The sequence below is a fragment of the Dasypus novemcinctus genome, chromosome 13 (assembly GCF_030445035.2).
Source record: "Dasypus novemcinctus isolate mDasNov1 chromosome 13, mDasNov1.1.hap2, whole genome shotgun sequence".
NCBI classification, from domain to species: Eukaryota; Metazoa; Chordata; class Mammalia; order Cingulata; family Dasypodidae; genus Dasypus; species Dasypus novemcinctus.
In genome coordinates this window covers 42645363-42669437 of record NC_080685.1, presented here as the reverse complement: position 1 = coordinate 42669437, position 24075 = coordinate 42645363, and the positions used below count along the sequence as shown (strand labels likewise).

The 24075-nt window shown below is 43.4% G+C and overlaps 1 non-coding gene across 1 annotated transcript; it reads right to left on the bottom strand.

The window, feature by feature from the left end:
* Nucleotides 1–902: 902 nt before the first annotated feature.
* LOC111765681 (U6 spliceosomal RNA) lies at nt 903–1009 on the bottom strand. Its single transcript, XR_002797961.1, has one exon. It is a non-coding gene; the product is annotated as a U6 spliceosomal RNA (small nuclear RNA).
* Nucleotides 1010–24075: the final 23066 nt, after the last annotated feature.

Here is a 24075-nt window from a genome sequence, read left to right as displayed (position 1 = left end):
AAAATCTCTCGGCAGGCTTGGTGAGAGGTTCTTGAGATCCAAGGGGCAGAATGATGGCTGTAGCCAGGGTCAAACACTGGGCGTCCTGAGGTGACAGAGATCAGAGTAGGGGGAAAGAAGTCAAGGATCAACAGTAATTAGAGAAAGGAGTCAGGATTTTGGAAGCAGTTGTTAGGGAAATCCAAGTTACATATTTTAAATGGGGCCTCTTAAAAAAAACAAAACTTTTAAGTTATAGCATATAAAAGTAAGGTGAATAGTATAAAGAACCCTGATGTGATCAACTCACAGCCAATCTTATTTCATTTCATATCCCCTCCTATGTCCTGTACCATCCCCTACTCCTAGATTATTTTGAAACAAATGATATAATTCTGTATATAAATGTTTTACTATCTACTTCTAAATATAATACCACAATCACACCTAAAATGAACAATAATTCTTTAATGTCATCAAATATCCAATTAATGTTCATATTTCTCTTATTGTCCTGGGATATATTTTACAGTTTGTTTTGAATTGGGATCCAAATAAGGTCCATGCATTGTGATTAATTGCTATGTCTCAAATCTCTTTCAGTAGGTTCCCTCTCTATATCTTCTTTTTGACTTGTGATTAATTTATGAAGAAACTACATTGTTTGTCTTATAAAATTTCTCATGGCCTGGGCGTTTCTTTTTTGATTCCCGTGGCAATGTTTAACCTGTGACTCTGTCTCCTGTATATCCTGAGATTAATAGTTAGATCAAGAAACTTGACCAGATTTCGATGTGAGCTTGTTGCTGTTGTTGATAAGATTATGTCAGAAAGCAATGAGACTGAGAGGAGAAAGGAGATGCCATCATGTGCCTTTCCATTTTAAAAAAAATTTTATTATTATCTTTTTTTTTAAAGATACAAAAAATATGGAATGTTTTACAAATTTGTGTGTCATCCTTGCACAGGAGCCATGCTAATCTTCTCTGTATCGTTCCAATTTTAGTCTATGTGCTGCCGAAGCGAGCACTGCCCTTCCATTTGACAGGAGTCCAGGGCTGTCAGGGCTGTGTCTTCAGGGAGAGAATGTTGCCTGATGCCTTGACTGGGACATTTTCCTCAGCTTTGGATCTGTGACTGTATGAGTTAAAAAATCCCCATTGTAAAGCCAAAAAAAAAAAAAAAAAAGTCTGTGTCAGAGTTGGTTTTAGGGTATTCCCACCAGATGATACATTTTGTCTTGTTATCTTTCTTCTTACTAATTGCTGCCTAGATTCTTTAATTCACAGCAGTTGCAAAGTGGTGATCTTGAGGGGCCTCTGATGGCCCAGGCTGTCCAGCTGGGTTGCAGCACCTGGATATTTGTTATAAGGGCATCTCTGACTTTGTACAACTCTAACTCTGTGTGGTTGTTTTTTACCCCATGAGGTAATTATTTGCAAAATTTTTGAAAGCAGTATGGCATAATGGAAACAACCTCATTGGCATCAGGGGAATCCTCACCCCATCACTTACTAGCTGTTTGGCTTGTTATACTAGTTCCTTAACTTCTCAGCACTTTAATTTCCTCATGTGTAAAATGAAAATAACAAAACACACCATATACAAAGGTGGTATATAATAGGAATAATATATATAAAATGTCTGACACATAATAGATTCTCAGTAAATAGTAGTACATTTTTAAGATGTACATTTTTTTTAACATTAACCTCTCTGGCAGTGGGATGCATCTTATAACCTAAGGTATTTTGGATCCAAGGACATATGAAAGTTGTAGAATTGGTGGTGACAGCTTTCTTCTGCCCAGGTGTCTAGATCATTGAGGTTGCTGTAGAGATTCAAATAGTCATTCAGAAAGGGGCTTTCTGAAGTGAGCCTATTCTGTTAATAATTTCTACTGGCCCTAGAATTTTCCAAACTTTCATGGAGGCTCTCCATTCTAGAATACTAGGTATGGATTCTTTAAGTCTTGCTCATAAGATCAACAAAGATGAATTCTCAGAAATACTTTGAAATTCTAATATTGCTTTATATTATTAATATTCAAGACAAAAGAAAATGAAAGTTGAAAAGTGAGTTCTCTCCTTGTGATCAGTCACTTTAGCTGCTTCTCTTAGACTGTCCCCTTTCCTTTCTCACTCTTCTCCTACCACAAGGAGCTAATCTTGCGGATCGGATTCCATAATTCGAATGGGGCCCTTGTTGCCATAGGAACCTCTCTGCATAAAAAAATGTGAATCTGAGTGTTGACCTCTTCCACTTCCTTCCTCCATGTGGTTGTGGTAGTAAATGGAGAAGGCTTGACCATCTTCATCCTTCTCATGATCATGTTTTGCTCCATAGATATCTTTCTATGCTTTTAATAGTTATAAGTTTATAGTTAACAGCAACCTATTATTTCATTCCATACTTGTACCTATTCAGTTCACCATAATCCAGCATTGCTCTTCTTTTTAATTTTTCATTGTCATAAAAACATTGCAGGGAAGCGGATGTGGCTCTAACAGTTGAGTGCCTGCCTCCTACCTGGGAGGTCTTGGGTTCGGTTCCTGGTGCCTCCTCAAGAAACAAAAACAAAACAAGCAAAACAGACTAGAAAACCAACTAAGAGAAGCCGAGGAGGTGGGGCCCCGGCTTCCCGCACACAAGGTCCAGGTCAGTCCCCGACCCCCGGTACATGAAAAAAAACACACACAAAAAAAACACATACAAAAAACACTGCAGGTCTGACCTTTCAGCCAAGCATCTTTTTATTTTGGATTATTTATTTAGAAGTAATTCAGATGCAACTGTGGCAGATGAGTGATTATGAGGGAAAAAATTATTTTTCTAACTTTGCTTTTTTTTTTAAAGATTTATTTTTTATTTATTTTTCTCCCCTTACCCCCCCTCCAGTTGTCTGTCTGCTCTCTGTGTCCAATTTGCTGTGTGTTCTTCTGTGACTGCTTCTATCCTTATCAGCAGCACTGGGAATCTGTGTTTCTTTTTGTTGCGTCATCTTGCTGCGTCAGCTCTCGGTGGGTGCAGCGTCATTCTTGGTCAGGCTGTACTTTTTTTTTTGTGGCTCTCCTTACAGGGCGCACACCTTGTTCATTGGGCTCCCCTATGTGGGGGACACCCCTGCGTGGCAGGGCACTCCTTGTGCGCATCAGCACTGTGCATGGGCCAGCTGCACACGGGTTGAGGAGGCCCAGGATTTGAACCGTGGACCTCCCATGTGGTAGGCGGACGCCCTATCCATTGAGCCAAGTCCACTTCCTTCTAACTTTGTTTTTAAGGGGGTCTAGCCAAGACTGAGAAGAGATGCCAGGAGAATAAGGAGGACCAAGAGGAACAGGAGCTGAGTGTAATTGGACAGACTGGGGCCCTAATCAATGAGCCATGGGTCAGATAGAACCTGTTGAGTGGATAAGGCATGTTTGCATCATCTTGGAAGTTGTTGCTGTCCCAAATACAAAATGCCAGCGTCCTGAGGGATTCTTTGCTTTTCTCACAAGAACAATGGACTGGAACTGCATAATAACCAGTGAAGAACCCTTACTGCCATGTCCAACCAGTATGTCTATGCCGTGTCTTCGGCCAAACCTCTAATCCCCTCTTTGGGGATTTTATTTTATTTCACTTTATTTTTTATGACTTTATGTCCTAGTGATATTGGAAGTTAGTTTACTGCTCCCTGCTCCCTGCACACACGTGTTGTTTCATGTGCCCTTGCTTTAACACTTGCTGTTCTCTCTGCCTCTAATGCTCCTTCTTCTTTTTGTTGCCAGATTAGCTCCTGGTGTCAGGCGCTGTTGCTTGCCCACCAAATAGCCATTTCCCTTGTTTTTGTTGCTAAAAGAACCTCAGCTTGGCTCAGATTTGGAGCAACAATATGCTCATGTTGGTGTCTCTATGGTTTGTCTAAGCCCAACATGGCAATCCCATGCTCCTTGCTAACAACTGATTTAAGACTGCATAGGTGACCCAGTGATAGTTCATGGGACCTGAGAGGAAGTCTGCTGGAAACTTTTTTTCCTGATAAATAGTGAGAGTCGCCCTCTTCCTACCCAATTTGAAACACTTCTATGTGAGAACTTGTGTTGTATGGAGCTTCAGCAGCCATTTTGCATCATTATGATGTCGCTGACACACTGAGAATCGTGGGCTAGAATGATAAAAAGAGCCTGAGTCCTTCAGAGACGAGAACTACCCACTGTGAGGGAACACTGCGGCAGCACGCTCCCTGACTAGGCAGAGGGGAAACCCCGCACTCACCAGTGGCAACATGCCATGGGGAGTAAAGGCAGAGTTGGGAATGGACCACGTTCAATGCACTTTCTTTTTGGGGACACTGCTCAGCTGCATGAAGAGAAATTTGATTGCAGCATCTTACTCCAACACAGGCTTACTGTTTGCTTCGATATGAAGTCACGAGGCCAGCAACCGGGCTCATGCAGAGAACCCATGGAACTGTCGGTGTTCAGGTTCCTTAGGTTTTTCTGCGTTGCCATCCTTAGCCTGTGACTTGCCTTTTGACTGCTCCAAGCTGGCCTCACTCTAGCCTCGTGTCTGCATTCTCGGCAGGGAGGAGGAAGAGAGAAGCCCTCAGGGTCAGGACTTAAAACAAGAAAAGGAAGCTTCCCAACAACTCCACGCACCCTTTACTGGCCAGAGCTGCCACATGGCCACCTCCAGGGAGGTTTGGAAACAGGTTTTGGGGGGCACTGTGCCACCCCAGGGAGAACTTGGAATCTGAGAATGAAGAAGGAGTGAGGTAAGCAGGAGCCACGGGTGGGGAAGAGGCTCGGGCCGCCCTAATGAACTGGACATGTCTCTGGGGTCCTTCACCCTCCAGGGGAGCGGGAAGGAGCCTCAAGGATGGACGTCAGCCTTGCCGAGAACACAGGCTCAGCCAGACTTAAAGTGACATCGCTTTTATTGTTCCCCAGGGCCATGAAGAAGTGAGTTCAGTCTTAAAGTAGTGCAGCCCTCCTCCGCTTTTTCTGGTCATGCTCCACCGGAATTCTTTTTCTTTCCTTCTTTTATTTTCTGCTCCCCCTCCTACAGACCCAGTGGTTCTCAACCTTGACTGCAGGCTGTTATTACCTGGAGTACTTTAACCATCCCTAATGCCCAGCTCCCATGCCAGATCAATTAAAGCAGAATCTTTGGGTGTGGGTATTTTTTAAAACTCCCAGGTGATGCCAATGTGCAGCCAAGGTTGAGAACTCCTGCACCAGAGCAGCGGTGTGAAATCCTGGCCACATATTAGAATTGTCCAGGGGGCTTTTAAAAAATGCTGATGCCAAGTCTTGCCCCCAGAGATTCTGATTTAATTGGATTGGGGTCGAGATTGGGCATTGATAGTTTTTAAAACTCCCCAGGTGATTCTAATGTGCAGCCAGGTTTGAGAAGCGTGTAAGGAGAGCCACAAAGGGGGCGGGGGTGGGGGGGTGGGGAAGGAATCCTGTCCCCTGCCCCGGGCAATAATGCTGCTGAAATGCTCTCTCCTGGCCTGTTTATATCCGCAGGTAGAACGGTGGTTCTCAACCGAGGGGGCACAGTAGAATCTCCTAGGGGAGTTTTGTTTTTTGGTTTTTTTAACATTTCTAATTCCGGGACCCCACTCTCTGAGATTTTTCATTCATTTTTTCTGGCATGGGGCTCTGGCATCATTTCTGCTTGCTAGTTTTTAAAATTGCTCTTTGTATTTCATATGCAGCCAGGGTTGAGAAGCACTGCACTAGAAAGATGATGATGATAACAATATTAATGCCCCCCCAAAATTATAACTGCTGGTAAAAACCGTTGTTCATTCGTGTTTTACTTACGCCAGGCATGCTGGAGTTGAGCGTTAGTGTCTGTGTCTTTTCCAGTTGCTATTGTTAACTCACTATACTTTCTGCATCCATAAAGGGCTGTCTTGTTGAAGAATAAGGCCTGCTCATTCCTCGCCTCAGGAAGCCTCCAGCAGTACCACAGGTCAACTAACGTGTGGCTTAGGAGATCAAAAGGCTGACACCGCCTGCTCAAGGCTGTCTCCCGTGCTCCATTTAGGTTCTGTCAGCCCTGCCTGTCCCCTCCCTGCCCCACCCCATCATTCTTTTTTGTGAAGTCCTACATCAGGATGGTTGCTTGGGGTTGTGTAAACAAAATAACCAGCTTAAATGTCCTACGGCTGGGACAGATGTTCCTGGTGATGTGAGTGCACCCTGCAGATGGGAGCCGCGGAGGCCCGGCCCCACTCTTACCCCACCCCTGCAGAGGCAGCAGGTGCTGGCAGGAGGACACCCAAGGACAGCAGCGCCTCTCTACCTCTGCAGCCACAGTCCCTACAGCAAGGAAGACACGCAGGGCTGCTGAGAGAAGGGCAAGATGCCTGCTGGCCAAGGGGTGGCGAACGGGGCAGACCAGGCGGCCAGTGGCCTGCCTGCTCCCTCACCCTAGCCTTTCCCAGCGCTGCCATCTGCACCCCGACCTCCTCGTGGTGTCCAGAAAACCCACGGCCTGCAGGCTGGGAGGAGGATCACAAGAAGAAGCTCGGGGGCGGGAGCATGGATCTTACGGTGAAGCTCTTCCGTCTTGTTTGATACTTTCAGAACTATTTCTTCAAACCAAACCTGCCCTGAAAGTCCAACATGCAGAAGAGTTAGAAATCAGGACATCCTGGTTGAAGGGCGCGGCCCCCAATCACGGCGGTGACCCTTAAGTTCTGCTGAGCACAGTGTGACTGCCGGCATTTCCCCCGCGGAGCCCGTGGGCCATGCCCCTCCCAGGACCCCAGGACAGCGTTTGCCTCGGAATGTGGCTCTTCTCCCACCCCTCCTGCGGGACAGAAGGGCCAGCTGGCACGGTGCCAGCCACTCCCCTGACAGTTTTCCGAGAGCATTGCAAAGGCAAGCAGGCCGCCACCTCCTGCCTCCACTCTCCTTCAAAGAGGATCTGCAAAGACAGCTGAGGGGCGGCCCTTGTCAGGACCCAAGTGTGCATGGTTCAGGAGACTAGGGAACCCCGATCTCTGCTCAGACTGCTTGTGTCTGCAGTTCTCCAAGGCCCAGCAGAAACTCTTAATATGGTTGTTAAATAATGGTTGGCAGCCCCTCGTGGGGTCAGTGACGAGAACACAAAATTAGGCCAGAAATGGAAGAAAAGGAATCAATTCCTTTTTTCTCACATAGAAAATAAGAACATGTTTCTTGGTCTAACCCAGAGTTTCTCAACCTTGGCACTACTGACATTTGGGCCAGAGAATTCTCTGCTATGGGGGCTGTCCTGCACATTGTCCACTGGGTGCCGGTGGCAACCCCCACAATGGGACAACCAAAAATATCTCCAGATGTGGCCCAGCATCCCACGGGGAAGTCGCCCCTGCTGGAGAACCTCCGACTAACTGCTCCCAACTCGTACCCAACGGACCCCACAGGCAAGACTCTGAAGTGTGGTCCTGCGTAAAAGTGCTGGTCACAGGCCACTGTCCTCGCCCCCTCTTGCTCCCCAGCCTTCGCCATCTGAATTGGCGGGGGACTTAGGAGAAGGACTGGTGATACCTGGGGAGCGGGATGGGGGCAGATCTGTATGGCTTTGGGTCAAGCAAAGTCTCTGGGCACATGTGTCCTGAAGCTACACTCATTAAGAAGAAAAGTGCATTGATATGGAAACATTTTCCAGGTTTGTATAAGATTAGAATATGGATTTTTTTCCCCCACTAATTTATGCAGAGACCTTTCTCTACATAGATAAAGAAAGTGTTGTCTTTTTTTAAGGCTAAAGGAGCAACTCAATCTTTCCAAAAGGTAACTAGGAAGGATCTTAAAACTGTTCTTTATTTTACTTTATATTTTTCATTTTCTGAGGCATAAATACGATGAAACTGGGCCTGAAAGAAAGGCAGGAACTCAGGCTGGAGGATGTGGGAAGCTCCATCAGGGTTGGCCACAAAGTCCTTCATGGGAAGAAACCACATATCACAATCCTCTCAGCCATAATTTCCTCGGCTTTATTTTTCTTTTCCATTTTAAGTGTATTAAGTGTAGAGGGACAGTCTTGTGCTTCCCGAGCATGTCTTTCAGAAGTTAAAATGCTTTAAAATATGAAATCTGATTGCTGAAGTCACTTGGAACTGACAATCTCAGGATTTGTGAGAAGTCGGAAAGGCATTGGAAATTTTAATGGAAGAGGCAGCAAGGGCCGCCTCCGTGGGTTTCAGGACTCGGGAAGTGAGGGTGAGGCGGTGCAAACCGGGTGAGTGGGTAAGTCTGTTTTTCTAGGTACTGATTTGGAGACTTACTTACACGGCAGCCTTAAACCTCTCCGTGCTCCTGATGTTTAATGAACAAAGGACGAATTCAAAGCTCATCTTTGTTTCTGTAAAAAGTATCTATTTCCGTAAAAAGGTATCTATTTCTGTAAAAAGTACCACCTTTTGGGCACACAGCCCTGAGGTAAACATCGTTTCTGGCACCATTAAAAAGAAGTTCTGTGGTCATATAAGCCTGCGAACTGTGGCATACTCTTTCTTCTTGGAAGTTTAAAGAAGATATAGCGATCTGTTCATTTCTGCCAAGTTTAAGTATGAAGCGTCCTATTTTCCTATAGGATTGTGTAGACATTTCTCTAGATAGGATAAAACCTAGGTGAAAATCATTCAAAAACATAAAGACTGAATGAGGAACTCAAAAAAATCTTGACCAAAAAATCTTGCTTAGATTTTGTAGTGGAAATATATTCTGAAGAAGTAATTCTTTTTCAGAAGTAGCTCTGCCACGTTATAATCAGATTGGGCAGCTAAAGCTTACTGCTTCGGGTGTGGGGAGGGAGCAACACAGTGAGTCAAGTTCTTGGCATTTAATTTCTAAAGTAATAATGCAAAGACAAATTTCTGAAAGCTCAAGTCTTTCTATTGGAAGAAAAAAATGGGGAGCAAAGTCGGGATTTCATTCTAAAAGTTTAAGACGTCGAAGGACTTTGAAGGCGTTAAAGCAGACCAGGATTCAGAACCTGGAGTTCTGCTTTCCCTACGCTGACTTGTGGCTGTGCCCTGGAGTCCCACAGACCTGGGACCTGACTTGCTTCGTTGTTTACTCGAATCCTCCTCTCCTCTCCCCTCCCTCCCGCCTCTGGGAGACTGTCCAGTGTTTCAAGAATGCCCCAAAGCAGAAAGAAAGAATCAGGGCTCCACATTTCCACACCCCAGAGAAAGCCCTAGGCGGAAGATTCTCCTGCGACAATGTCCTCAGCGGTCAGGGGAAGTTCAGGGCAGGTTCTCAACAGGGACAGCCCCTTCCCCAGGGGCCATTTGCTAATTTTTTCTCAGAGTAACATACATACCCAAAGTTTCTCAATATTACCACTGTCACTGGTACAATTCTGAAGTATTAATTCTTGTCACAATCTTGGGCTGCTATTACCAGCGCCCATTGCTTTCACTTTTTCATCACCTCAGACAGAAACTATACCCATTTTCAAGGACTCTTCCTGTTCCTCCTGCTCCTGGCCTCTGGTAACCTGTAAGACATTTTCTGTCTCTATGAATTTGCTTATTCTTTCGTATAAGTAGGCTCACACAGTATGTCTCCTTTTGTGACTGACTAATTTCACTCAACATGATGCCTTCATGGTTGATCCACGCTGTAGCATGTATTGGCATGTCATTCCTTTTTACGAATGAATACTGCTCCATTGTGTTTGTGAGAACATTTTTGATCATCACATGACTGTTGGTCATGTTGGTCACAATACCTGTTGGTATTTGGTGGGTGTGCCTAAAATTGTCAAATGTTCTAAAATACAGTGAACAGTTTGGCACATCAAAGAATTGTCACATCTCCTCCTGCTTTGGAAAGTTCTACCAGAACAGGTGAAAAGCTTATTTATGATTAACTGAGGAGCATAGACCCTACCTCCATTTTAACATTAAAAACACAAAGGTCATTTTGCAGAATTTTAGTGTATCTTAAATTACCTAGGAATGCACCTACTATATCAATCCTGGGGAAAAAATTCTTTGTTTTGTTCAGAATTTTACTAAAACTTAAAAAAAAATCTATTTCGAATATTCATGTAACCTATAGCAAAGATGCTAATGGCATTTGAGATGCCAATATAGTACATTTCCACCTATTGCATTTATGGCTGCCATTTGTGGTGATTCTATGTCTAGAAATAAGCCTAAAAATATTTAATTGTCTTCAAGCATACTTGGGCCTGCACATTTATATATTTAAATACTGATTTATATGTGTAAATAGTGAAAATAAATACATATTTATTTCCTTGTATTTTTCATTTATATTCCAATTGGGGTTTTTAACAGTTATTTTGCACTTAGGAATACTGGTAAAGTAGATTCATTTCAAAATAGTAAAGGGAGTGCAAAATATTCAGTTTGAAAAAAAGGGATGGATGTGGTAAAGGAAGTGCTGTCCCTCTGTTCAGGGGCAATGAGAGCAGTTCTGTAGTTTCTCCACTGGAGGTCGCTAGAATCTCACCAAAGGTGTCAGGGAGAACTCGAGAATTAAATTTCTCCCACATTAAAATCAATAGCGATGCAAATTGCCATCAACAGTACTCATCCCACACAAGGGGCTGATTTTTTTCCCAAATGCGTCCTTCTCTTTGGTATTGTCTCTTTCACACACGCCTCAGCGTCGGCTCCTTGTTCACACCCAGCGTGCCGGCCTGAGCGCCTGCCTTCCCTGAGGTTCAATTCCAAGCGTATAGAGATGTCGAGATGCACGGGGGCACGACTGCCTTATCACCCCGCTCTGGCAAAAATCAGATAAATCGGCATTTTGAGGAATTCTAAATTAGACCATACATTACACGCTGTGTTGAAGTTTACCATAGCAGTATTGCCGCCCCGGGGGCAAATAAATTGAGTTCTCATCAACCGAGCTGTATAAATGATACAACTCTTTTTAACGTTAAAAGAGAGAAATGGCCAAGGAAGGGGGAAAACCTTAATATTTTTAGAAAATCGATGTGGCTATCAGAGGAAAAACATTTTTTGATACAGCGCATCTTCATGGCCTTAGCATATTGTAAAGGCCACAAGATAACTCAAAAGGCGCTGTCTCTGTCGGGGTTGAGAGCTCTCTATTTTCTTTGTGTCTCACAAAACTGCTTTGCCTAGGTTTTCGCTCCTGTTTAGAGGAGTAAAATATATGTGTGGCACACTTTCTGAGGATTGTCAGGGAAAATTAAGCCTGCATTAGAATCACACATTTAGAGATTTACAATGCTGGCAGTCAGTTCGCTAACCGTGAACTCTCCCACCTTAAAGATGAGGAAACTGAGGTCCTGGAAAGTTGGAGGATGAAGATAAGATTCCGGATAATGGTTCCCTCAAATGAGGGGTGGCAGAGGGACAGGGTGGGGAGGAACGTTTAGTGGCACGTAGTGACTGTGTTCCAGCTCTTGTATTGGGTGGGTCTGGGGCAGAGATGTTTATTACCTAAACAAACATGTAGCCTAACGTGGGCCATGCAAAGGCTGGCGATGAAAGGGTATCAGACACCAAGGATGGTAACTCCACGTCTGTGTGACTGAGGTCCAACAAGGAAACAAATAGAATGTGGAAGGGTCCCCAAGGTCACACGGCAGCTCTCAGAGACTGAACCCAGACTTCGCCCATGAGCTCCAGCCTGAAACCCGAATCAGCACCCCATTCTTTACTGTCTTTCAGCTGTACCTCAGCTTGCAAAGCATGCTTTGCTGAAAGCTGGTTTTTAAAAAGCTAACAAAAATAATCAAAGGGGTTATGAGGTTCCAAATGGGAGGGGGAGCTGATGTACAAACATCAGGATAGCATTCTTTACTTGAGCAGGTAAATTTTATAGTCTATAACCAGTAGCAGCTCTGCCTTGCCCTGAGGATTTATCAATCATATCCCAAAGGTTTACTTACTTCTAAGAAAGAACACATTCAAAGGCCTCTTATCCCATGGAGAGTACCCAAGAAGTCAAATAGAGGAAGTTAATAACTCCTCCAAGGAAGTGGACGTGGCTCAACTGATAAGAGTGTCATTCTACCATACAGAGGGTCCAGGGTTCGATCCCCAGGGCCTCCTGATCTGTGTGGTAAGCTAGCCCACGCGTAGTGCTGCCATGTGCAAGGAGTGCCCTGCCATGCAGGGGTGCCCCCGTGTAGGGGTGCCCCATGCACAAGGAGAGCCGCCCCGTGTGAGAAAAGCACAGCCCGCCCAGGAGTGGCGCCCCACACACCAAGAGCTGACGCAGCAAGATGACGCAACAAAAAAGAGATGCAGATTTCCAATGCTGCCTGATAATGCAAGTGGACACAGAGAGCAGACAACAAGGAGTGGGAAGGGGAGAGAAATAAAGAAAAATAAATCTTCAAAAACAAAAACAAACAAAAATAGCTCCTCCAGAATTTTCTCACTTTCCTTTCTTCTAGATCAGGGTCTGGCAAAGTAAGGCTCACAGGCCAATTCCAGCTTGCCATGTGGTTTTGTAAGTGAAGTTTTATTGCAGTGCTTTCAAGTGGGGCAATTTTGCTCCCCAGGGAATGTTTGGCAATGTATGGAAAGATTTTTGATTGTCACAACTGGTATTTAGGGGGTAGAGACCAGGTATACTGCTACTCATCCTGCAATGTACTTAGCCCCTTCCCATGAAGAATTCTTGAGCCAAAAGGTAAAAATGGAGGTGAGAAACCTTGGTTTTATAGGAACCCAGTCCCTCCTATTTGTTTCTATACTCTTTCTGGCTGCTTTCGTACTACGGTGACCAAGTTGAGTAGCTGAGACAGAAATGCTATGGTCTACAAACGTCAAATATTTTCTATCTGCCCCTTTATAGAAAAAATTTGCTGACTTGTATCTAGATCATCCATTAAGAACAACAAACAAGAAAACCTGTTGGTTTTTTTTTTTTTTTTAAGGTAATGTTTTGTTTGCAGTATGAGCAATAATACCCTTTTGGTCTAGTTTTAGTTCTTTATCCTCCGGATCCCACTCCATTATCTCTATTTATTGTGACCCTGCTTTCACACCACACTCTGAAATTAGCCCTGGGACATTCAAGCACAGGCACATTTCCTGCTCTTTGGGGGGCTGCTAGCCCAGAGGGTGAGACAGACATTAATTATACCATCACCCTAATGAATGTATAATGACAAACTGCAGTAAGAGCTTCAAGGATAGAGACAGTTTTTGTGACAATTGACTGGGGCTCAGGAAAGTCTCCCTGAGGAAGTAAGTTTTGAACCGAAGCTTCAATGATGAGCAGAAGTTAACTAGCCCGACTGCCAACTAGCCCGACTGCCCGTGTGTGGTGGTTGACAAGGCGGGCCCAGGCGCGTGGGGGGAGGTGGGTTAGACGCTGGTGAACCTGAAGCCTTGGTGGAAGTGAAAAAGCAACAGTGTGGCTGAGGCTCAAAGAGCCTGGGGGTGCCCGGGGAGGTGGTGGTAGAAGATGAAGCCGGCGAGGGAAGTCAGAGGGACGAAGCAAAATCATGTGTGGTGCGTTACGTGTCTTTTTCTCAAGAGCTCAAGGGAGAAGAGAAATCCCTGGGAGGGCACTTGATCAGGTTTCCATTGCAACATCATAAATTATCGGAATTCTAAATTTGAAAAGGAAAAAGCTGAATTTACTCAAAAGCTTAATTAGTCTAATTAAATCATAACCATTGTGTTCCTTTGTTGTTGTTGTTGTTGTTGTTTTGATGTTAAAATTCCCAATTCTCACTATGCCTTGTAAGTTTTCTGGGACTTTTAGAAAATGCTCATCAGAAAGAGAGTAGAATCAATGGTTGATTGTGTAAATTCTCTTTTATGCAGACAATCTAGTTTTCCCGGGCAAAATGTGTTTTTAACCAAATACTTATTTTTATTTTCTCTTATCTAGATAGCTGATCATACCTAGCCTATACAGTTTTATTGTCTATAATATATTGAAAATTTAGGCTATGTAATCAACCAAAACATTCTAATGTGTGGATTAAGGGGTGGGAAAAGGGATGGAGAAGATCATAAATGTGGTTTTGATTATTGTTCTTCATCAAACAATTATTTCTATTCTAGAGCAGGGGTTGGCACATTTCTGTTCATGAACTGAGTCCAGCCAGCTGCCTGTTTTTGTAAATAAAGTTTTATTGGAACACAAACACACCCATTTGCTTCTGTCTATGGCTGTTTCCATGCTACAATGACAAATAGATGAGTAGTTGCAACAGAGGTGTATGGCTGCAAACCCAAAATATTTACTATCTGGGTCTTTACAGAAAAGGCTTGCCAACCCCTGTTCCAGAGAGAGTAGATGAAGGTATTTACTTATTCCTTTTATGGAAGAAAGTTTAGCAGTAACTACAAAACCCTTGCTTTTTTATTATCACCCTTTAAGTCCTGCATATTCTCACAGGTTGGGTAAGACCCTGTTAATAGTTCTCAGCATTCACAACACATGCAGCACTTCAGTAAGCATTTTTTTATATATATTATCATTCATAATCTTCACCACAGCACTGTGATTTAGATAGTATTAAACTCATTTTGGAAATGAGTAAATTTAGACAGGAGACCTTGAATCACTTCTCGAAGTTCATGGACCATCAGTGGGAATTTGAGTCAACTTCTCCTTTCCTGGGCTGCTCACCACTCCATTGAAGTCAACAGCCTACATATTTCTCTGTCTGAACCAAGGACAAATGGAAAATGGCTGTGGAGTCCAAAAAGTCCTGGACAAAAGTGCTTCCAAATGCACAGATCTGGTTTCCTTCCAGAAAACTGAGCAGACCGTACTTGAGATGGATGCTCTGAGGCCAACTCAGGAGCTATTGATGGGTTTTATGTCATCAAACGTGCTTTCTGGATTCATTTTCTGAGAGATTTAAATTTCATCTTTTAGCATGCAAGATAAAGAATTCTGAACAGAAACATTCTCTTGACCACCCTGGACTTCAACATACACCATATTCAAGTCTTTCCTTTCCCTAAGACCAGAACATTTGATAGAATCATAGAATTATTAAAGAAACATTCTCTCCCAGCCCCATCTGTCATCATTTGAATATTTGCATTTCACAAGCAAAATGAATTGCCCGATGAGAATGCTGCTGCTGACATCACAGAGCTGTCGCCACGGCAGTCCCAGCCCTGAGACGCTGGGGAGTTCTTAAATGACTACTATGGCATCGCCTGTAGCAAATTGAAACCCTTGATCTTTTAGTCAAGCCTGCTTGACTACAATAGAACTCACTGGATGGACCTTGCAGAACCAGAGTCTACCAGATCTAAGGGGTACAAACTGATTTGTGAAAATAAGTTCACATCAACTCACAGATGTTTGAATTCAACAGGTTATTTTCAAAAGAGCCAGGTACTTGATGTAATTCAAACTTCTTTTCCCTTAAAGCAATTTATCTGGGAAAAAAAATAATACACTTTTTAATGACTTCAAAATGAAATAAATATAATACTGCTCTCTGCGGATTTTCCTTACTCCAGAATAAATCAACTATTCTTTTAAATCTCTTCTGAACAGAACTATACTCTATTAACCTGGTACACAGGTCACTTGGGCTGAGTAAGTTAAAAAATAGAATTTTTAAAGTCCCCAACTATAAAACAAATTACCCAACAGATGCACCAGGCTCTGAAGGAATCATTAAGAGCTATTTAGCTAAATAATATCTGTGCTAACAAGTCCCACAAAACAGATTTCCATGACAATGTGCATTCTACAATGGCACTAAACACACATCGCACCATAAGGGTTCTATCAGCTAATTAATATAGGGAGAGAGCTTTAAAAAATTAAATTAAGTGGATAAGATTCTCTGGAACTGATCACTGTACTTAAATAGCACAAAGCAGAGCTATTTGCATGGCACAGAGAGCATCAACCCTCCATCTGACTTTGTTTTGGCCTCTGAGGACAGGAACTCCTCTCTGGTTTTATCTCTCTCCTGCCTTTCCAGCCAGTCTTCCAGCAAATATGCTTAGAAAGCAGTTCTTAGATGTTACTGCCATAGAATGAGTAATGAGCATTCTCAAATAACAAAGTCTGTCCTAAAATTCCATGGAGGTATCATTCCTTCATTCCTTCAAGAACATTTCTTGTGCCCCGGCTGTGACCAGCACTTCGCACATGATGTTAAGAGGCATCACTACCTTCCCCGCTTCACTGCGCCTCCCTTCCCCATGCTGGACCTTTAGCCATTCAGGGCAGCTCCACTTGGGGAAGCTCTTGCAGCTCAAGTAAACAAATCTCAGAAGTCTTCTAACTTTGGGCCAACCCACCAGCAGTAACTTCAACCCCAGCAAGGCCTTTTGCAGTTGTAGGAAAGCAGGGCCAGAACTTCCTAACGCTCAACAAAAATTCAGAAAATTTCACTAAGTAGATCCCATGTACATGCATGTGACCGAGCCCCCTATCCGTCCCTCCAAACCAGAGGAATCCTGGCAACTAGTCTGGCCTAATCATTAAAAACTGTCATACATTTGCATATTAAAATTAGTTTCTTCTATTTCCTAAATCAGATCTACCCCCCAATAGTAATTAAGGGGGTACATGCCTTTCTTTCTTTGGATTATCAATTGGGGAATGCATGGAGTTTGTCTTTAAGCATAAACTCAACATCCAGTTTTGCTATATGTATATATATACACACACACATTTATATATACACATTTCTTTTATTCTAGTAGGAGAAATAGCCAATAAACAATTGTGATACAGTGTGACAGGTGGATTGATCATCACTGCCTTGGCTGGAGGATTGGGAATGGCTTCTTGCTTTAGTTTGCTAAAAGCTGCTGGGAGCAATATACCAGAAATGGGTTTGTTTTGACAGTGAGGATTTATAAGGTTAAAAGCTTACAGTTCTGAGGCTGTGAAAGTGTCCAAATCAAGGCATCATGTGGGCAGGCACGTGGCAATGTCCACTCGTCTCTCCTCTCTTGGCCTCATTGCCTTCAGCTTCTGGCTAAAGTGACTTCCTCTCAGCCTCTGGGTTCCTCTCTGTATCTGTAGCTTTTTTCTGTGTCTGTAGCTGTTTATCTCTCCATTTATAGAGGGATCCAGTAAGAGGATTAAAACTCTCTCTGGATCACACAAAACAATCAAAGGCTCTTAACTGAAGTAATTTAAACAATAGGTTTACATGCACAGGAATGAATTTTATGAGGCCCACAAAAGCTTCAAACTGCTACATTTCTCAAAGGAATAACTGGAACACTGAGCCCTGGAAATCCATTCAACCTGGAGAACAAGGGTGTATTAGAAGGGGAGAAATGAGCATTGCTAACAGAGGAAAGAATATATTTATCCCGGTTTAACAGAATGGTCAGGTCAGGATTGAATTGGTAGTTTGGTACCACTGAGGTATCAGATATAATGTAGGCAACTGCTGGAAATGGAGTTCCATAGATATGCAGGGATCATGTGAAAAAAACACAAATTTTTATATTAAGTATGCTGTGGAGGCTTGGTGCCATGCACCACAGAGAAACATATTCTTAAACTTACTTCATTCCTGTGAATGTGGACCCACTGTAAGATCTCTTCAAGATGTTACTTCAGTAAAGTGAGGTCCAAATGAATAAGGTTGTGCTTTAATCTGCATTATTTGAGTCCTTTATAAACAGAGTGAAAGTCAGACAGAAAAAAAGCCAGAGGGAGCAGCCAGAACTTGAAAGTCAGTGGAACCCCCTGGAAAATAAAAGAGAAGCCAGGAGAGGCTGCCCTGTGCATTGCCACCTGAGAGAAAAGCCAAGGATCAAGGCGCACCAGCAGCCCATCCTAGAATGCTACTGTCCTCGGTAACACGCCCACATTTTTGGCATATATGACACAGGTTCTACTCAAAATCAATTCAGAAAATGTGCCAACAAACAAACAAATTGACAACAAATATTGTCAACATGCAAACATTAAGTGCCCAGTACCAGAACTATGTAAGGCTGTTCTGGGAGTTTACAACTTAGTGAAGGAGGCAAAGATAGGAACAATTTAAAACTATGTAAATGCTGTGGGAGAGGTAGAAGTCAGGTACGTGAAGTGGGAAGGGGAGCACAGGCAATTCAGCTGGAAGGGACTTGAGAAGACTTTGTAAGAAGGTGCCAGCACTGAGTTGCAGCAGGAAGGATGAGAGTTCTGCCCCCCTCCCCAATCTTCAACCCCCATCCCCCAGTCAGCCACCTTTCTTTTTCAATGAAATGAATCCATCTACCAACAGCCATTTGTAAGTGAAAGGGAAGTACGGGTAGTTTTTCCTCCTTCTTTAAGGGTCTCCTTCCTCTGGCAGTGTTTTTCATACTTGGGAAATTAATTAGGTGAGTCAAGTTCAGCATTTTCTTAATGAAATAAATTTAAAATTAAGCTAATTTTAAAAAGTTACTAATTAGCTAATTGAAATACAATATATCAATAGAAAACACCAGGGGCAGTTCTGGGCTTGGGAATTGTATCCTTCCTGGTAGGAAGACTTTTTTCCATGTCTGAGTTTCTAATACAATGGTGCCTAAGATATCAGATACTGATTCTGTGTTTGCATAGAGTATGTGTAAGTGCTATTTCATGAGACTTTTACTTTATTATACATATAGGTGTACTGGGACTCAATATACAAAGTATTTCATACTGTCGGCATGGTCATAAAAATTTGAAAACCACTGCTCTCTGCCTAAGTGATGGGTGAGGAGTTGCTACTTCTTGCCTGATGGTCCCCTCTTCATGGGCACAAGGCAGGCCACCCTTCACTTTGGTACGTCTGCTATCCAGAACTCCTGGGCACGTGCTATCTCTCTCCATAGCATGTGGGAGGGCCGGGTGGGTATGAGGGTGACCATGCCTTTTTACTGCCCCCTTCCTTCTCCACTGCAACTCTCCCCAGACTTCATAGCTACAGCATGCTTGACTGAAGAGTTGAGTTCCTGTAATAGCAGAAAAACTTTAAACGTGACTAAATCTATGAGCTAAACACTCCAGATACTAAAATATTCATAGATGCCCACTCACAGCTAAGCATTTTTTTTAAGATTTTATTTTTTATTTATTTCTCTCCCCCTTCCCCCATCTGCTCTCTTGTGTCCTTTCACTGTATGTTCTTCTGTGTCCGCTTGCATCCTCGGCAGCACTGGGAATCTGTGTCTCTTTTTGTTGCATCATCTTGCTGTGCCAGCTTTCTGTGTGTCTGTAGCGCCACTCCTAGGCGGGCTGTGCTTTTTTTTTTTCATGCAGGGAGGCTCTCCTTGTGGGGTGCACTCCTTGTGCATGGGGCTTCCCTATGTGGGGGGTGCCCCTGCGTGGCAAGGTACTCCTTGCACACAGCAGCACTGTGCATAGGCCAGCTCACCACACAGGCCAGGAGGCCCTGGGTTTGAACTCTGGACTTCCTATATGGTAGGCAGATGCTCTATCAGTTGAGCCACATCTGCTTCCCATCATTTCTTAATCTTGTGCCCTTGGTGTTACTTTTTCTCTTCTCTACAAGGCAACCTTCTTTTAACTTCCACTATGCTGATATCCATACCAGCATTTAGGAAATCTTATAGGAGCAGTTCTGCCCTGAGGTTCATCATTCCTGGGGACCAGACCTTTTTCCAGTTCTGCATTTCCATTATAGAATCATGCCTAAAATATCAGGCGGGGCACTGGGTGCACACCAGTGATGGGAAGAGGCAGGGGCTCCTCCGTGTGAGTTGCTCAACTGCCTCAGCGTTCTTCCAGTTGCATAGAGGCTAACTATTGGATCAAACAGGTACACACATGTACACACATGCACACATTTCCCAATGACCAATGCCAATCCCCAAATTACTAAAATTTACAAATGATACATGTGTTAGAAGCAATTGAGGAAATTATTAAAATTTAAATTCCTGGGCTCTTAACCAATGCATTTTAGTTCTGGAGGTCTGGGCAGGGCCTAGGAATCTGAATTATAACAAATATTCCAGGCAATTCTGATGCAATCTCAGGACCATCCTTTGGAAAATGTTGCTGCACTGACTCAAACCATTTCCCCAACTGCCTCTAAAATTGGCAAGGCCACCTCTTCCACAACAGAGTCAGGACTTCGCGTCGTCATGCAGAGCAGTGTATCTTGTTCCTTTTTTCATTTCCCCCAAGTCCCCAAGAAAGAGGTAGAATCCTAAGTGGTGGCTTCCCTAGGTGTACAACCACACTGGCATCTTTGACGTTACCCTCTGTGAGTACGTGATTACACGTGTGTCAAGGCCTTCCTCCCCAGCTCCTCTTTCTGGGGGTGGAGTTGTGTGTGGGGTGGTGGTGGGAGGGGAGTAAGTATCTGCTCTTCCGATCATACTTACATACCTTCTTCCAGGTACAAGGTTAGTTCACTCTTACATAGACACACTGATGAGTTGCAAAGGCCCACAGGGCTGGGCTGCCAAAAGAGACTGTAGAGTTTCCTTTGAGAAGTTCTTCACTTGATGGGGCACATTGGTGCCCAGGAGAATTGTCCTTCCTGAGGGCAGGGGAGTTGCTGATAATTGGTGGCATTCAGTGAGCCCTCCGGGAGGAATGTAAAAAAGACAGATCTAGGGTTGAGGGGAAAGGCAAAATTGCCACTGCCCTTTTGCTGGACAACTGGCCAGCCCCCTGTCCTCTGACTGATATACAGCAGCTGCTTGGCTTGGGTCAGTTTACACCTGAAAATCATAAAACTCAATCTTCTACCGATGGCTCTCATTCTTAAGTTGACAGACCTGTGCATCTCTAAAATGGCTTCTTTTCACCTCGTTTTCTTTACAATCACTCCACAGATTAAAACCTTTGCCAAAACCCCACTTTCCCCTTATTCTTCCTTTCCCTGGCATTTGATTTCATCAAATTGTCTCTTGTTCGGTGCGGCTCTGCCCTTTTCCCAGATGACTTTCTGTAGTTGTTGCCCCAGACCCTGTATGCCAGGGGTTCTTAACCTGTTTTGTTCCACAGACCCCTTTGCCAGTCAGGTGAAAACCACGGACCCCTTACTAAGTCCACACTATACTGCGTATTATTTAATAAACATATCACACCTACACGAACATGTCCCCACAAGAATAATGTTTTTTTGAATTTCAGTTCAAGTTCATAGACCCCTTGTTAAGAACCCCTGCTGTATGCTGAGTTCTTGTGGCTTCTGTGTGTTTATAGAAGCCACCCAGTGATTGAACAGCTCTGCAGTTAGGCTGTCATTTTGTTAACTTTAAAGCAGTTTTCTACCCTTTTATAGTTACACGTATATGTGTGTACCTGGTTGCCTTTGTTGAATGGTTGACGCTAACACCAATCTGGGTGCTTTCTTATTAATAGGGACTGAACTATCCCCTGTAAATTCCAGCTTCCTGTCCTCCCTCCTGCTCCCTGAACATTCCAGGAAGCGCTCACTCTTAAGGGTTTTGCACTGGCTGTTCCCTCTGCTGGGAGAGCTCATCGCCAGGGAGTGGTCGGCTGGACCTTGGCTTGCCTTGAGCCTGAGCTCAGCTCTCACCCTCTCAGTGACGCCCTCTTGAGCCACCCTTTTAAAAATAGCAACTGCCACTAGAGTCCTGATCCCCTAATTCCTTTTTTTTTTCACTTTTATTTATTACTTCTTTATTATGTTTGTTGTTCGTTTGTCTACCTCTGCTGGACTGTAAGTTCCATAAGACTGTTCTATTTTGAATACCGATGTATCCCCAGACATTTAGATCAGATCTTGGCCCTTGCAGGTGCCTTAAAAATATTTGTCACTAAAAATATCCTTGAGTATAGGATATCTGCTTGTTTCACCCCTATATCTACTCCAGCACTTAAGAGAATGCACATGAGAAGGGTGCAATTCATTTTCATTAAGCTCTAATTGTATTTTTATTCCTGGTTTCATGATAACAGCTGGATGTCAAGCAATAGGAATTCAAAGATTATTTCTTTAAAAGCAAGAGACAGCACTGAAGCAATAGAACCACAGCCACATGGATGGCCCACATGCTGAATGCGTTGTTTTCCTCCTCTTTCTCTCCATATGGTTTATCAGTGTACTTTGTAGCCTCAGCTTGCTATTGTGCCTTTTATGCACAAACCACTCAGTAACTGCTTCATTACTGAATGAATGAAGAAGTGGGTAGGATTGCCCACCTCATTCTTTTAGTTGAAGTACCATGATGCTGGTATTGGGGGTACCATTTAAGAACTGTTATTATTAGGGTGATCTATATGAAATTGCCAGTTCTGTGAGTCAAAATGATTTAATATCAGCAGTTTCATATGGTTGAACCTAATACATGATTAATCTGATATAGTCAAGAATAACACCAAAAGTAACTAGACCAAACAGATGAAATCCAGGTTCCTTTATTTTAAAGATTTATTTATTTATTTCTCTCCCGTCCCCCCCCCCCCCCCCCCCCCCCCCGTCCAGTGGCACCGGGAATCTGTGTCTCTTTTTTTGCGTCATTTTGCTGAGTCAGCTCTCCATGTGTGTGTCACCACACTTGGGCAGGCTGCACTTTTTTTGTGCGGGGCAGCTGTCCTTGCAGGGTGCACTCCTTGTGCGCGGGGTTCCTCTACATGGAAGACACCCCTATGTGGCATGGCACTCCTCGCGTGCATCAGCACTGAGCATGGACCAGCTCACCACATGGATCAGGAGGCCCTGGGTTTGAACCGTGGACCCTCCATGTGGTAGGCGGATGCTCTATCAGTTGATCCAAATCTGCTTCCTGAGGCTTCTTTTTTTTTTTCCCCTCCACATGAGGCAGTTCTTAGCCAATTTAACTGTGCTTCTGTTCACAGTTCACCATGAAAATAGACTGATGCATTGGGGGAAACATTAGACTGACTATTTGATGCTTTGTGGGTATATCCCCAAAAGTGTTCTTTATGTTTAATTGTGAATATGGTTTAATTAATTGTGGCTGCAGGGATATATTTTTAAATTACCTTCATGCAAAACACTATAATGGTTAATGCTCAGTTCTCTGGAAGGGATCAGGAAACCATGTCAGAGTAACTGCTTGAGTTCAAAATAATATCTTACCCATGGTCCTATTACCCAAATAACTGCTACTTGACAGAGCAATGGGGATATCTCAAAATTAATGCTGCCCAAGGGAATAGCCATTTATTATTTTTGCAAAGAGAATCTGTTCTGTTATTCATCAAATGGGAAGCACCATCTTGATCTGAGCATGTTTTGATGATGCAGGAATTTACAGTGATAGAGTGATACTGAGAAAGATCTGTTTTCTTCAATAAATTTGGTGGAAGCAGAAAAACAAGCAGAAATTAATCCCGATTTGCATGACATTGTGCATACATGCAGTCCTTCCTAGGAGCCAGAGAATGCTCTTTGAATTTTTCTATTTCTCTAGGTTTCTATGGTAGTCGGGGAGCAATTGAGGAGCCCTCTGTTGGCTAATTAACACCTGTGAATTCACATTACCTTGTGTCTTCCTTACATTGCAGAGGTAATGAGTCCAAATCCTGGTAGTGTTGTGTTTTTATTAAAATTTCTTTGTATCTTTTTCTTTGCATATCAAACAGCTTGTTACACATTTAACCCTTTAATGTCTGTCATATTCTGTCTTGATCCTAGAAAATAAAGAAGAAAGTTAGAGGAGCAGCTACTGACCCCAAGTCACAGCCTGGCAGGAGAGGTAATACCATATATAAGTGCAGAACTGGGCAATACTTTGAAATATACTGTTATGGGTTGAATTATATCCCTCAAAAGATATGTTCAAGTCCTAACTCTGTGCATTTGACCTTATTTGGAAACGGGGTCTTTGAAGATGTTATTAGTTAAGATGAGGCCAAACTTCCATGGACTCTAATCCAATATGGCTGGTGTCTTTATAAGAAGGGGAGAATTAGACACACAGATAGATATAGGGAGAGCTCCATGTGACAAGTGATGCAGAGACTAAATCCCAAGAGCTGCTGGCCAGCCACCAGAGGCTAGGGAGAGACAAGGAAGAATTCTCTTACAGGTCTCAGACTTTAACCTCCAAAACCATGAAACAACAAATTTATGTTGTCGTAAGCCTCCAGCTTTGGTTACTTTGTTATAGGATCCTAGAAAACTAGGACATATGCCCAAGGTACTTTGGGAAAACACAGAAAGGGGAAGCTAGCTCATTCTGAGGGATCATAGAAGCTTCCCAGA